This window comes from Callithrix jacchus, chromosome 2 (genome assembly GCF_049354715.1).
Source record: "Callithrix jacchus isolate 240 chromosome 2, calJac240_pri, whole genome shotgun sequence".
In the NCBI taxonomy this organism is placed as follows: domain Eukaryota; kingdom Metazoa; phylum Chordata; class Mammalia; order Primates; family Cebidae; genus Callithrix; species Callithrix jacchus.
The window spans coordinates 134,177,309-134,191,969 of NC_133503.1; the positions used below are offsets into that span (position 1 = coordinate 134,177,309).

General features: G+C 45.4%; 1 protein-coding gene across 3 annotated transcripts in view; it reads right to left on the bottom strand.

Moving 5' to 3' along the window:
* The window catches only part of S100Z (S100 calcium binding protein Z), a 53,052-nt gene that overhangs the window by 19,781 nt on the left and 18,610 nt on the right, over positions 1 to 14,661 (bottom strand). Inside the window, exon 1 of one of the 3 annotated variants that reach the window (XM_054252162.2) lies at positions 5,556 to 5,740. The exons of 1 other annotated variant lie outside the window; for it this stretch is intronic. The gene's annotated coding sequence lies outside the window, so the exon portion shown is untranslated. Of the gene's footprint in view, positions 1 to 3,669; positions 3,710 to 5,555; positions 5,741 to 14,661 lie in introns of those variants that run through there. One more of the 3 variants, XM_078365316.1, reaches the window with a different exon arrangement.

The window sequence follows — 14,661 nt, forward strand, 5'->3', positions numbered from 1 at the left end:
CGCTTGATTTCTGTGACCTTTCACTATGCTGGATTTCCTCCTCCAACTTTGTCCCTTTTAAATATAAGTTCCAGTTTCTGGCCATTTCTTTACTCATACATACGAGCATAGGCTCTTAGAAGCAGCCAGTCCATATCTTGAATGCTTTGCTGCTTAGAAATTTCTTGTCAGATACCCTAAATCATCACTCAAGTTCAAAGCTCCACAGATCCCTAAGGCAGAGGTACAATGCCTCCAACTTCTTTGTTAAATGCACAAGAAAGTGACCTTCGCTTCAGTTCCCATTAAGTTTCCATCTTAGACCGTATCAGTCTGGCCTTCACCATCCATATTACTAACAGCATTTTGGTCGCTATCGTTCCATAAGTCTCTAGGAAGTTCCAAACTTTCCCTCATCTTTCTGTCTACTTCTGAGCCCTCCAAATTCTTCCAACCTGTGCCCATTACCCAGTTCCAAAGTTGCTTTCACATTTTTGGGTATCTTTATAGCAAAGCCCCACTCCTTGGTACCAATTTTCTGTATTAGTCCATTCTCATACTACTATAAAGAAATACCTGGCTGGGCGCAATGGCTCACCTGTAATCCCAGCACTTTGAGAGGCCAAGGCAGGCAGATTATGTGAGGTCAGGTGCTCAAGACCAGCCCAGCCAAAATGGCAAAACCCCTTCTCTACTAAAAGTACAAAAATTAGCTGGATGTGGTGGCAGGCACCTGTTATCCCAGCTACTCAGGAGGCTGAGGGAGGAGAATTTTGAACCCAGGAGGCGGAGGTTGCAGTGAGCCAAGATCCCACCGCTGAACTCCAGCCTGGGTGATAAGAGTGAAGAGTGAACTCCATCTCAAACAAAACAATACAAAACCTGAGACTAGGTAATTTATAAAGAAGAGATTTAAAGGGCTCACAGTTCCACAGGCTGTACAGGAAGTATGGCAGCATCTGCTTGGGGCCTTCTGGGGAAGCCTCAGAAAACTTTCAATCATGGCAGAGGGCAAAGGGGAAGCAGGTACATCTTACATGGCTGGAGCAGGAGGAAGAGAGAAAGGCGGGAGGTGCCACACACTTTCAAACACCAGATCTCACACTAGCTCACTTACTCACTATCATGAGAACAGCACTGAGGGGATGGTGCTAACCCATTCATGAGAACTCCACCTCCATAATCCAATCACCTCCCACCAGGCCCCAGGTCCAACACTGGGAATTAAATTTCTTCCTCAGCCCCCACCCCAAATGGAGTCTGCTCCGTTCCTCATGCTGGAGTGCAGTGGCAGAGTCTTGACTCACTGCAACCTCTGCTTCCTGGGTTCAAGCAACTCTCCTGCCTTAGCCTCCCAAGTAGCTAGGACTACAGATGTGTACCACCACATCTGGCTAATTGTGTGTGTGTGTGTGTGTGTGTGTGTATGTTTTTGAGACAGAGTCTCACTTTGTTGCCCAGGCTGGTGTGCAGTGGGGTGATCTCGACTCACTGCAACCTCTGCCTCCCAAGTTCAAGCAATTCTCTGCCTCAGCCTCCCAGGTAGCTGGAATTATAGGTGTGTGCCACCATGCCTGGCTAATATTTTTACATTTTAGTAGATACAGGGGTTCACTATCCTGGCCAGGCTGGTCTTGAACTCCTGACCTCAAGATCCATCTGCCTCAGCCTCCCAAAGTGCTGGGATTACAGGCGTGAGCCACTGTACCCAGCCTTCTTGTGTTTTAGTAGAGACGGGGTTTTGCCATTTTGGCCTTGTTGGCCAGGCTGATCTTGAACTCCTGACCTCAGGTCATCCACGTGCCTCAGCCTCCCAGAGTGCTGGGATTACAGGCATGAGCCACTAAGCCTGGGGATTACAATTTGACATGAGATTTGGTGGGGACACAGATCCAAACCATATTAGCAAGTAACAGAATAAGCAAATAAAAAGTAGTTCAAGCTTAATAAGGTAATTCTCTATCTCTTATTATAAAGGCTAGTTGTTTCAGTGTTTTGTCAATGCCATCAAGGGCCTTTCTTCTTCCCTATCTTCTGTGTGTCAGCTCTCATCTCTGACTTGTCCCCTCAATCACGAGACGACTGCTGCAATTCCAGGCATCATACCCTTAGACCACCTATGGCTATGGGGGATTATTTGCGGGGGAATCCAGGCATTTCTCCAAATTTTTCAACGTTTCTAAAATTAATATAGCCAGATCAGTAGAAAATTAGGTGCCTGAACTATATCACATTGGCCCCTCCTAGAATTGTTTAAGCAGCTGTGTTTCAAGAGAAATGCTGCTTGAAGCTGCTAGAATCATCAGCCTTAGACTTGAATTGACTCTGGGTATGAATGTCGTTTGAACTTATCATTACCTCTCTATGAAGACTCCCAGGGGAAAATGTCTCTCTGGTTTTTGTATTGAGAAGAGTCTTGATTTGCCTAAGCAGTCATCCCATGGATACGATGAATACCCAGCTGATAAGATAGGTAAGGTATCCTCTACATGAGCCACTTAGGCCCAATAAATGATTTTACCACATGTTGCAAACTCAAATATCAAATACCTACAGCTGGGTTGTGTTCAAGCTTTTTTTTTTTTTGGAGACAGAGTCTCACTCTGTCACCCAGGCTGGAGTACAGTAGTGGGATCTTGGCTCACTGCAACCTCCACCTCCCAGGTTCAAGTAATTCTCGTGCCTCAGCCTCCATGAATAGGATTACAGGTGTGTACCACCATGCCTGGTATTTTTGTAGAGACAGGTTTTTGCCATGTTGGCCAGGCTGGTCTCAAACTTTGGACTTAAGCAATACATGCACCTCGGCCTCCCAAAGTGCTGGGATCACAGGTGTAAGCCAGCACACCCGGCCCAAACTATTTAACAACAGGTACAACAGAGTTACTAAGCAAAATTAAAAGCCGTTGTGAACAGAGAGCATTTCCACAGCCAGGCTGCTAAACAGGCAAAATCAATTAAGAAAAAAAAAAATATCTCTCTACTTATTTTTGTTTGATTACACTTGCTAGAAGGGTGAGTTTAGAGAAACAGTCCATGCTGATAAAAGGACTGACACTGCTTCAGTGCTGGAGAGGCAAATGGAGTGGAGGCCAGCGGGAAACTGGAGCACCCGTGCCCTCCCACGAAGGCAAGATGGCTTCTCAGACCCAGATAATTGTTGCCAGATGGGACAAGGCTCAGTGCTCCTGGAACTTCACATTTTTTTTAGAGAAAAAGTTAGAAATTTTAGTTTTTGAGAACTCTTGAATTTTAAGACTGCAACTCAAGACCAACAAACAAAACCTCCCAAAACCCAACAGACAAACATAAGACTGCGGGACACCGCAGTCAATTCAGCGAATGCTGGCCAGGTTGTGACTTCTGTTTTCTGCTGTATATTTTGTATTTAGCCTCATTCCTCCCTCTGGTTTATAGCTCGTTCTTTTCTATCTGCTTTCTCTCCTACTTAATTTATAACATTTTACTCTATGTTATCTTCATATGTCACTTTAAATCCTACCCAAGACCCAGCGGAGTATAAATAAATGGACCACAGGACATCTCCACTTAGATAACCCATCAGAATCTCAGACTCCAAGCCACAGCAAACTGAACTTCGTATTTTCCAACCCCATGTCCCCTCCTTCCTTTACCCCAGAGAAGATTCCTTTTTCTGCTTCTCCAGTCAACAGCAATACCCTCACTCACCCAGCTGCGTGGCCAGAAACTTGAGTGTCATGCTATTTCTGGTGCCTCCCTCCCTCGTGCAATCAGTTGCCAGGTTGTATATCCTCAGTCTCTGCTCCTTCCTCCTCCACCCTAGAGCCATAGTTCAGGCCCATGTCACTTCTGGCCTCAATTACTGTTTGAGATTCCGCCACCTCCTGCACCTACTTTGCTCTTCTTCAAAATCAGCCTCCCCTGCCTGCTGGGATGCACACCTGAGCTCCTCCCTACCTTAACTTTCTGGACAGGCCCTGCCATCCCGATTAAATCGAAACTGCCTCCAGTGCACCCACCCCATCCCCTCTGCACCATCCATGCTGTACACATGGCACTGCTGCTATGCTGCCCATTCCTCTGATCAGGCGCAGTTCTCCAGGAAAGCCTCCAATGCCCCTCAGCTCCTGGGAGCACTCAGCCTCTGGGTACCTTTATATCACCTCATGCTTTCCTCTAGACCTGCATAGGCGCTGGGTTGAAGGAAAATAATAGTAGCCAACATTAATCAGCACATACTCTGGGCCAAGCACCCTTTTAGGCAGTTTAAATATATTCCTTCATCTCATCCTCACAAATCCTATGAGGAGGCTGGGGGGCAGTGGCTCATGCCTGTTACCCCAGCACTTTGGGAAGCCAAGAAGGGGGCAAATCACTTGAGGTCAGGAATTCAAGACCAGCCTTACCAACATGGTGAAACCCCGTTTCTACTGAATATACAAAAATTAGCTGGAGGGCGCCTGTAATCCTCCATGATGATGCCACTACACTCCAGCCTGGATGACAGAACAAGACACTTTCTCAAAAAATTAAAAAAAAATACTGTGAGGAATGATTAGCTGCAAAGCCTGGACAGAGAGGTTAGGTAGCTTTTCCAGTCACACACTGGTGAAGGATGGACTTGAACCCTGAGACTCTGGTGCCAGAGTAATTGCTCTTCACCATGAGGAGGCACTGGTGGCGGGAGTTTTGGATCACCAGCAATTTCTTTTTCTTTCTGAGACAGAGTCTGGCTTTGTCACCCAGTCTGGAGTGCAGCACAAGCTCAGCTCACTACGATCTCCTGGGAACAAGCAATTCTCCTGCCTCAGTCTCTCGAGTAGCTGGGATTACAGGCACACACCACCAATGCCTGGCTAATTTTTTAATTTGTAGTAAAGACGAGAGTTTGCCATGTTGGCCAGGCTGGTCTCGAACTTCTGACCTCAAGTGATCCACCCACCGCGGCTTCCCAAAGTGTTGGGATTACAGGCATGAGCCACCAAGCCCGGAGCAATTTTTTTAGAGACCCAGTTCCTTCCCATTTCTTTACTCAGATATATACCAGCTTTAGGTACTAAATTAAACCTGTTCCTGCTTTCCCATGTGATGAACGCCGTGTGGTGAGTCTGGACTAGCCTCAGAACAACACGACTCACAGCAGGGCCTCTTGCTCACTGCAGCTCCTGGGAGGAAAAAGGCTTGCTAATCTCCATGCCCAGAAATTCAGACAAGAACATTCTCCTAACCTCATCTCCCCAGAAGGCAGCTCTAAAGTTAAACATTCTTTTTGTGGAAGATTCTTGCTTCTCAGTCTAGTAGTTGAAGTGTGAGCCTAGCAGGAGTTGGATTAGAGAGGGCAACAGGGGTGAGGTTTTTGGGGAAGGCATTTGCCTTAGGGCCTCCACTCTAAAATGTGGCTTTACCTTGGCCACAGAGGGATGAGGGAAAGAGAGAGAGAGAGAGAGAGAGAAAGAGAGAGAGAGAAAGCAAGCAGCCTAATCATAGCTCAGAGTCCAAGGTTCTGGAAAGTTCCTTGCCCTAAAGAACCCTCAAGTTCATTTTGGCTCCTTTCCTGGTAACCATCCTGGCTTCCTGCTTGGCCTTTACCTCACCTTTAGAAATTCAAGTTTTATGTTTCTGTCCAGGCCAAAGACTCAGAAGAACCTTCAAGGTGAGGCTTGTCCTCCTTAGATCACTCCGGGGATTTTGCTTCTATTTCCTGAAGCCTGCTCAGATGCCAGTGTAAGCCCACTCCCAGGAAGTCACAACAGCGATCTGTGCTCCTCCTCCTCACACTGGCCAGTGCTGGGCATGCCTGAACAGTCAGCCCTGGTCCTAATGGCTGCTCTCAGCCTAGAGAAGAAGAGAGGGAAGAGAGATGGAGGGACTGGGGAGAAGTTAGTCAGAGGACACAAAATTTGGGTTAGACAGGAGGAATAAGGGGTTTTCTTGTTTTTGTTTTTGTTTTAGATGGAGTTTCACTCTGTCACTGGAGTGCAGGTTACAGTGGTGCGATCTCAGCTCGATACAACCTCTGCCTCCTAGGTACAAGCAATTCTCATGCCTCAGCCTCCCGAGTAGCTGGGTTTAAAGGCATATGCCACCTCGCTTGGCTACTTTTTGTATTTTTAGTAGAGACAGGGTTTCATCATGTTGATCAGGCTGGTCTCAAACTCCTGACCTCAAGTGATCCACCTGTCCTGGCCTCCCAAAATGCTGGGATTACAGGTATGAGCCACTGTGCCCGGCCCAGGAGGAATAAGCTTAAGAGAGCCTATTGTACATGGCCGGGTGCAGTGGCTCAAGCCTATAATCCCAGCACTTTGGGAGGCCGAGGCAGGTGGATCACGAGGTCAAAAGGTCGAGACCATCCTGGCCAACATGGTGAAACCCTGTCTCTACTAAAAATACAAAAATTAGCTGGGTGTGGTGGTGTGTGCCTGTAGTCCCAGCTACTAGGGAGGCTGAGGCAGGAGAATCACTTGAACCTGGGAGGCAGAGGTTGCAGTGAGCCAAGATCGTGCCACTGCACTCCAGCCTGGCGACAGAGCAAGACTCCGTCTCAAAAAAGAAAAAAAAAAAGATTCTATTGTACAATATGGTGTCTACAGTTAGTAACAACTGTATATTGAAAATTGCTAAGACAGTAGATGTTGTTTTTATCCCCCCCAAAAAATGACAAGTATATGGGGCAATGAAGTCAAATAGCTTGACTTAGTCATTCCACAGTGTATACATAAATCAAAACATCATGTTGTATACCATAAATATATGCAATTTTTACTTGTCAATTAAATAAATACACAAAGAAGGGCAGAGACAGGTCTAGAAGCACTCAATAGAGAAATACAGAGAACAATATATTAAAGAAAGAACTCAAAGATAAAGATAAGTTCTTTTTTTTTTTTTAGACAGTGTCTTGCTCTGTTGCCCAGGATAGAATGCAGAGACACAGCTCTTTGCAACCTTAACCTCCCAGTCTCAAGTGATCCTCCCACCTCTGCCTCCGAAATAGCTGAGACTACAGGTCACGCCACGACAACTGGCTAATTTTTGTACTTTTTGTAGATATGGGATTTCACCATCTTGTCCAGGCTAGTCTTGAACACCTGGGCTCCAGTGATCCTCCCAACTTGGCCTCCCAGAGTGCTGGAATTATAGGCACCAGCCACTGCATTAGGCCAAAGATACATTCCAAAGACTGAAACATCTCTCTTTTCAAAATAACTAATCTCGGCTGGGTGCAGTGGCTCAGGCCTGTAGTCCTAGCACTTTGGAAGATTAAGGTGGGCAGATCATCTGAGGTCAGGCGTTTGAGACCAGCCTGGCCAACATAAAACCCCATCTCTACTAAAAATACAAAAATTAGCTGGGCATGGTGGTGCACACCTGCAGTTCCAGATCCTTTGGAGGCTCAGGCAGGAGAATCACTTGAAACTGGGAGGCAGAGGTTGCAGTGAGCCAAGATCATGTCACTGCACTCCAGCCTGGGCAACAGAGCAAGACTCTGTCCCAAAAACATAAATATATAAATAAATAATAAAGGTTTTAGGTTGGGCATGGTGGCCTATGCCTGTAATCCCAGCACTTCGAGAGAGTGAGGTGGGCGGATCACTTGAGGTCAGGAGTTTGAGACCAGCCTGGGCAACGTGATAAAACCCTGTCTCTACTAAAAATACAAAAATTAGCCAGGTGTGGTGGTGCATACCTGTAATCCCAGCTATTAGGGAAGCTAAGGCAGAAAAATCGCTTGAACCCAGGAGGCAGAGGCTGCAGTGAGCTGAGATCACATCACTGTACTCCAGCCTGGGTGACAGAGCAAGATTCTGTCTCAAAAAAAAAAGAAAAGTTTTAAAAAGATTAAAAAAAAAAAAATTCCAGTTGTAATGGACAGAAACTGTCACTGGAATAAACACCCTCATTTCCCTCCCCACGCTGCAATTTTTTAAGCCATAAATTCTGATAAATCTTTCATATTTTTAATGAGGTCTCCCATTTACACAAATCTCTGGTTAAATAAAAAAGTTTGTCTTTCACCAGTAATAACTAGACTCAGTTCTCTGCAAGAGCCCAGGTGGCCTCTGAAAGAGCTCAGAACATAAGGCTTGCTTTCTCGGGATTAGGTAATTTAGTCTACCCCATGCTACATAGAAGCTATAATTAAACGCTTTCCATGGGCTTGTCATTCACCCCAGACTACATGGTGAAACTGCGGTGAGGAATTCGGACCTGAGCCAGACCCAGCAGTGTTGAGAGTTAATCCCTCACCTGCAGGTGAGCTGGCTAGGGCCCAGGGCTGGGACTCCAGGCTCCTGCTGTAGTGGCTGCTGCCATGCCCTCATGTTCTCCACTAAAGAATGATAGAAAACTCATCAGAGCAAAGGATGGTCCACATGGTACAGACATTTTCTGCAGCCCACCCAGAAGAATAGCTTAGGTTTCCTCTCAGAGCTAATACAAAGATAAATGGAACCAACTTCTTGCAAGGAGGGTCACTGCTTTGGTGGTAAGAAGTGGCATGGGGAAATATGCCTAAAATATAAAGTAAATAAAGGAAGAAAGCAGAGCTCTATTTCTTCCCTGATGCTTATGGTCCTACATTATTATTACACTCAAAATTTGTAAGGTTCAGACTGGCAAATAAAAGACTGAAAATTTAGTATTTACAACACGGTAGATAAACAGACACACATTTTTGGCAAGTGTGTAATTGGTACAACACCTCAGAAGAGCAACTTACCACAGTCAAAATTACACATATCCTTTGACCCAGAAATTCTACTTCTTTTTTTTTTTTTGGACAGTCTTGCTCTGTTGCCCAGGCTGGAGTGCAGTGGTGTAATCATAGCTTACTACAGCCTTGAACTCCTGGGCTAAAGCAATAGTCTGGCCTCACCCTCCCAAGTAGCTGAGACTATACATTTACACCGTCTCCCCTGGCTAATTTTGTTGTGATTATTGTAGTGATGGGGTCTTGCCATGTTGCCCAGACTGGTTTCGAACTCCTGGGCTCAAGAAATTCTTCCACCTTCACTTCTAGAAATACAATACATGCAAAGACATCTCCCTCTCTGCTGAATGAATGACTCTCCTTGCCTTTCTTGCCTCCGCATTCCCTTGCTCCCTTTCACAGTTAGACTTGCTGTAAGGGGTTGCCGCTGACTTCCCTCCTTCTCATGCTTTCTTGAACACACTCCATTTGGCTTCCTTTCCCCATCACGTCACAGAGCGGATGGTCTTGTCAAGGTCACCAACATTCTCCAAAGGCAAGCTTCAGTAGTCATTCCTCTGTTCATATCTCACTTGGCTTCTAAGTGATTTTCACCACGATGGATCACTCTGTCCTTTTTGCCCTGCACTTTCCTGAGAGCATTATTGCTGGACTTTCTTCTTGCCATAGTGGCTGGTCCTTCTTAGTGTCTCTTACTGGCCCTTCCTCTGCTCAAAAGATTCTATGTGCCAAAGGCCTCTGTCCAGGGCCCCCTTTTCTTCATCTATATGCTCTTCCCTAGGTGTCAGAGACATTTGAACCAGAGCAACCCTTGAATAGGAGTTGGGTAAAATAAGGCTGACTTACTGGCTCCATTCCCAGACAGTCACAAGATGAGACAGAAGGTCAGCACAAGATACAGGTCTTGGCCGGGTGCAGTGGCTCACACCTGTAATCTCAGGACTTTGGGAGTCCGAGGCAGATGGATCACCTGAGGTCAGGAGTTCAAGACCAGCCTCATCAACATGGTGAAACCCTGTCTCTACTAAAAATGTAAAAACTTTGCTACGTGTGGTAATGCATGCCTGTAAGCCCAGCTACTTGGGAGGCTGAGGCAGGAGAATGGCTTGAACCTGGGAGGCGGAGGTTGCAGTGGGCTGAAATCTTGCTACTGCACTCCAGCCTGGGCAACAAGAGTGAAACTCCATCTCAGAAAAAAAAAGATACAGGTCATAAAGACCTTGCTGATAAAACAGCTTTCTGTAAAGAAGCCGGCCAAAACCCACCAAAAGCAGATGGCCACCAGAGTGACATCTGGTCATCCTCACTGCTACACTCCCAGCAGCACCATCACAGGTTACAAATGCCGTGCCAATGTCAGGAAGTTACTCTATATGGTCTAAAAAGGGTAGGCATGAATAATCCACCCCTCGTTTAACATATCATCAAGAAATAACCATAAAAATGGGCAACCAGCAGCTCTTAGAGCTGCTCTGTCTGTGGAGTAGCCATTCTTTTACTCCTTCATTTTCCTGATCAACTTGCTTTCATTTTATGGACTCACCCTGAATTCTTTCTTGAGTGGGTGAAATCCAAGAACCCTCTTTTGGGGCCTGGATCTGGACCTCTTTCCAGTAATATGGTAACTTCACCAAGTTCTTTTTTTTTTTTTCCTGAGGCAAGATCTTGCTTGTTGCCGGGGCTGGAGTAGAGTGGCACAGTCTCAGCTCACTGCAACTTCTGCCTCCTGGGTTGAAGCAATCCTCCCAACTCAGCCTTCTGAGTAACACTGGGATCACAGAAGCATGCCACCACACTGGGCTAGTTTTTTAATTTTCTGTAGAGACACAGTTTTGCCATGAAGCCCAGGCAGATCTCAAACTTTTGAGCTCATGTGATCCTCCCACCTCCGCCTCCCAAAATGCAAGGATCACAGGCGTGAGCCACTGCATCCGCCTCCTACTCAGCAGTTCTACTTGGATGTCTAACAGGCATCGCAATCTCAACATGCCATGGTCAAAACAGAACTCTTGACTTTCAGCCTCCAAACGTGCTCACTCCTAATTATTTCACCATTATCCATCAAGCAGAAACTCTAGGCATGAGCTTTGATTCCCCTTTTTTTCACATCTCTTAACTTTAGGCTCCTTCTCTCCATCTGTTACCACCACCCTAATTCAAGCCATCATCACCTCTAGCTTGGATTACTCCAAATTTTTCTTGCTTTCTCTTCTTGTCCTTCTATAATCCCTATTCCACATAGTAGCCAGTGATTTTTTTAAATGGCCAGTGAAACAACCCTATGGCATCCGACCTAGAAAGTCAATCAAGCTCCTTACTCCCTTACAGATCCCTTCAGTTATCCACCTCTTGCCTCTCTCTCCAGCCTACTTGCTCATATTCTTCCTTCCCTTACTCATTCCCATAAAGCCCTTGCTTGGGATCCTCCCATGGCTGGCTTTCCTGCCCTTAACATTGCAACTTAAATTTCACCTCCTTAGAAACCTTCTCTGGTCTCCCAATATAAAATACTCTGAGCATTTACATTTAGCATTTACTACTATTGGATGTTTTGTTTTGTTTTGTTTTCAGTCTTTCTCCAATCAGAAAGTAAACTCCATGAAACAGTGTTCTTGTCTATTTTGTTCTCCACAATATTCCTTACTGCCTAGAAGATGACTTGGCACATAGTGCATAGGGGAAGAATATTGAATTAACAAGTACGTACAAGATATTTACTCAAAGATTATTTCTATAGCAATCCAAGTATAGCATAAGCTGGATTCCATACATTATGACATATGTGAACATGGAGACTGCAGTTTAAAATAATGGGGTTGGTCTGTAAATGCTAACATGGCAATTACATGCAAGACGTGTTTCTGTATGTAATGCGGTAGCCAGCCCCCCGCGTAGTCTCCAGTGATCCTCGCCTCCTGGTATTTATGCTCTCTGTCTTCTCCCAAATTGAATTGGAGCCAGCTTATCTGACCAAGCAATTGGAGCTAGGATGGTGGAAGTGACCGTGTGTGACTTCTGAAGCTAAGTAATGAAAGGCATTGAAGCTTTCCCCTTGTTCTCGTGGATCACTCATTTTGGGGAACACCAGTCTCCGTGTGAAGAGGCCCACATGGAGGGGAACTGAAGCTTCCTGCCACCAATGTGCCAGCCGTGTAGAGGATCCTCCAGCCCTTCACATCTTCAGTAAGCAGCAGCTCCAGCCAGTATCTTACCTGCCACTTCATGAGATCCTCAGCCAGAACCACTGGGCTAAACTGCTCCTGGATTCATAACCCACAGAAACTGTGCAGGTTAGTAAATGTTTACAACTCTTTTAAGCCACTAAATGTTAGGTAATTTATGTATAGTTTAACTAATATATGGTATAGTTTTTATTTTTAAAAAGCATGTATAGGCTGGGTGCGGTGCCTCACACCTATAATCCCAACACTTTGGGAGGCCGAGGTGGGAGGATCAACTGAGGTTGGGAGTTTGAGACCAGCCTGACCAACATGGAGAAACCCTGTCTCTACTAAAAATACAAAAAATGGGCCGGGCGCGGTTGCTTACGCTTGTAATCCCAGCACTTTGGGAGGCCCAGGCAGGTGGATCACGAGGTCAAGAGATCAAGACCATCCTGGTCAACATGGTGAAACCCCATCTCTACTAAAAAAAACCCAAAAAATTAGCTGGGCATGGTGGCATGTGCCTGTAATCCCAGCTACTCAGGAGGCTGAGACAGGAGAATTGCCTGAATCCAGGAGGCGGAGGTTGCGGTGAGCCGAGATGGCGCCATTGCACTCCAGCCTGGGTAACAAGAGCAAAACTTCGTCTCAAAAAAAAAACAAAAAACAAAAAATTATCCGGGCGTGGTGGCACATGCTGGTAATCCCAGCTACTCGGGAGGTTGAGGCAGGAAAATTGCTTGAACCCGGGAGGCAGAGGTTGTGGTAAGCTGAGATGGTGCCATTGCACTCCAGCCTGGGCAATAAGAACAAAACTCCATCTCAAAAAACAACAAAAAAAAGAATTATAAATCACTGGCCAGGCATGGTGGCTCACCCGTAATCCCAGCACTTTGGGAGGCTGAGGCAGGCAGATCACAAGGTCAGGAGTTCGAGACCAGCTGGGCCAACACAGTAAAACCCTGTCTCTACTAAAAATATAAAAAAAAATTGCCAGGCATAGTGGCGTGCACCTGTAATCCCAGCTACTTGGGAGGCTGAGGCAGGAGAATCGCTTGAACCTGGGAAGTAGAGGTTGCAGTGAGCCGAGATCATGCCATTCATTGCACTCCAGCCCAGGCAATAGTGAGAGACTCAGTCTCAAAAAAAAAAAAACCAAAAAAACCAAGCATGTATACATGTTTATACATGCATAAAATACCTCAAAGAATATACAGAGGTTGTATAAATAGGTTCCCATGTTGGGGGTAGGGAGGGTATTCCTTCTCATTATGTACTTATACTTTCAGATTTATTTATTTTAGCCACTCATGGGTTTTAAAATTTGCATTTTTCTAATGACTAATGCCAAGCATCTTTTCAATATGCTTCAATATGCTTATTTGCTATCTATTCTATTCAGTTCTTCTGCTTTTTATTTTTTATTTTTTAGAGATGCTCAGGATGGAGTGTAGTGACTACTCGCAGGTGTGATCATGGCTCACTGCACCTTGAACTGCTGGGTTGAAGCAATGGTGTAAGCAAAGCAGTGGTTAGAGGGGTAAGCCATAGTAGCGGCCCTTCCAGAACCTTCTTGTCTTTCGCGTTTACCTTGACTTTCTGCCACTCTCAAGATCTAGCTCTGGAATAGGCTATGCTTTAAAGGCTTTTGAGAAGCCCATAAACAGGAGGGTTAGGTTTTGGGGGTTTGTGGGTTTTTTTCCTACATATTGATGTATTCTACTGAGAACATCAACCCCTGAACTAGACAGCTGCTAAGGTATAAATCCTAATTTAATCATTTGCATTTAATAATGCAATAATGTTGCAATGAATGTTTGTGGGATTGTGAACCCCGAATATTTGAGACAGGTCTCAGTTAATTTAGAAAGTTTATTTTGCTGAGGTTGAGGATGTTTGCCTGTGACACAGCCTCTGGAGGTCCTGATGACATGTGCCCAAGATGGTGTGAAAGGAAAATATCTTGGGCCCCCAAAATCACTAAGCTAAAAGGAAAACTGAAGCTGGAAACTGCATAGAGCAAACCCGACTCCCGTTCAATTCAAAGTGACCCATCTGTTCACTGAGGTAAATGCGTATCTAATTTTCTTCTTTGGAAAGTCTAATCAGAAACTCAAATGATTGCTACCATTTGTCTCTCACCTATCTGTGATCTGGAAGTCTCCTGCTCACTTTTCTGGCCTTTGCGTAAGTTGACCCGCCTTTCCAGACCAAACCAATGTATATTTTACATATGTTGATGTTTCATATCTTTCTAAAATGTATAAAATCAAGCCATGCCCTGACCACCTTGAGCACACGATGTCAGGACTTCCTGAGGCTGTGTCACAGGCATGTCCTCAACCTTGGCAAAATAAGCTTTCTAAATTAACTGAGAACTGCTTCAAATTTTTAGGGTTCACAGTGTTCATAGTAGCTTGGTTTTATGCATTTTAGGGAGTCATGAGACATCAATCAACATATGTAAGATGAATATTGTTTCGGTCTGGAAAGGCGGGACAACTTTAAGTGGGCCTCGGGGGCTTCCGGGTCATAGGTAGACAAATGGTTCCATTCTTTTGAGTTTCTGATTAGCCTCTCATCAGACGTGCATTTATCTCAGTGAGCAAAGGGGTAGCTTTGAATAGAAAGAGAGGCAGGTTTGTGCCAAGCAGTTCTCAGCTTGATTTTCCCCTTCACTTAGTGATTTTGGGGCCCCAAGATTTATTTTCCTTTCACAGGATGAAGAAATGAACCACTCACTGCTGCTGGGTTCCTGATGGGCTCGAAGGCTTGGGTTGAGGTTTCTGCAGGAGGTGGTCTCTCCCTCTGGTCGGGCTTAAT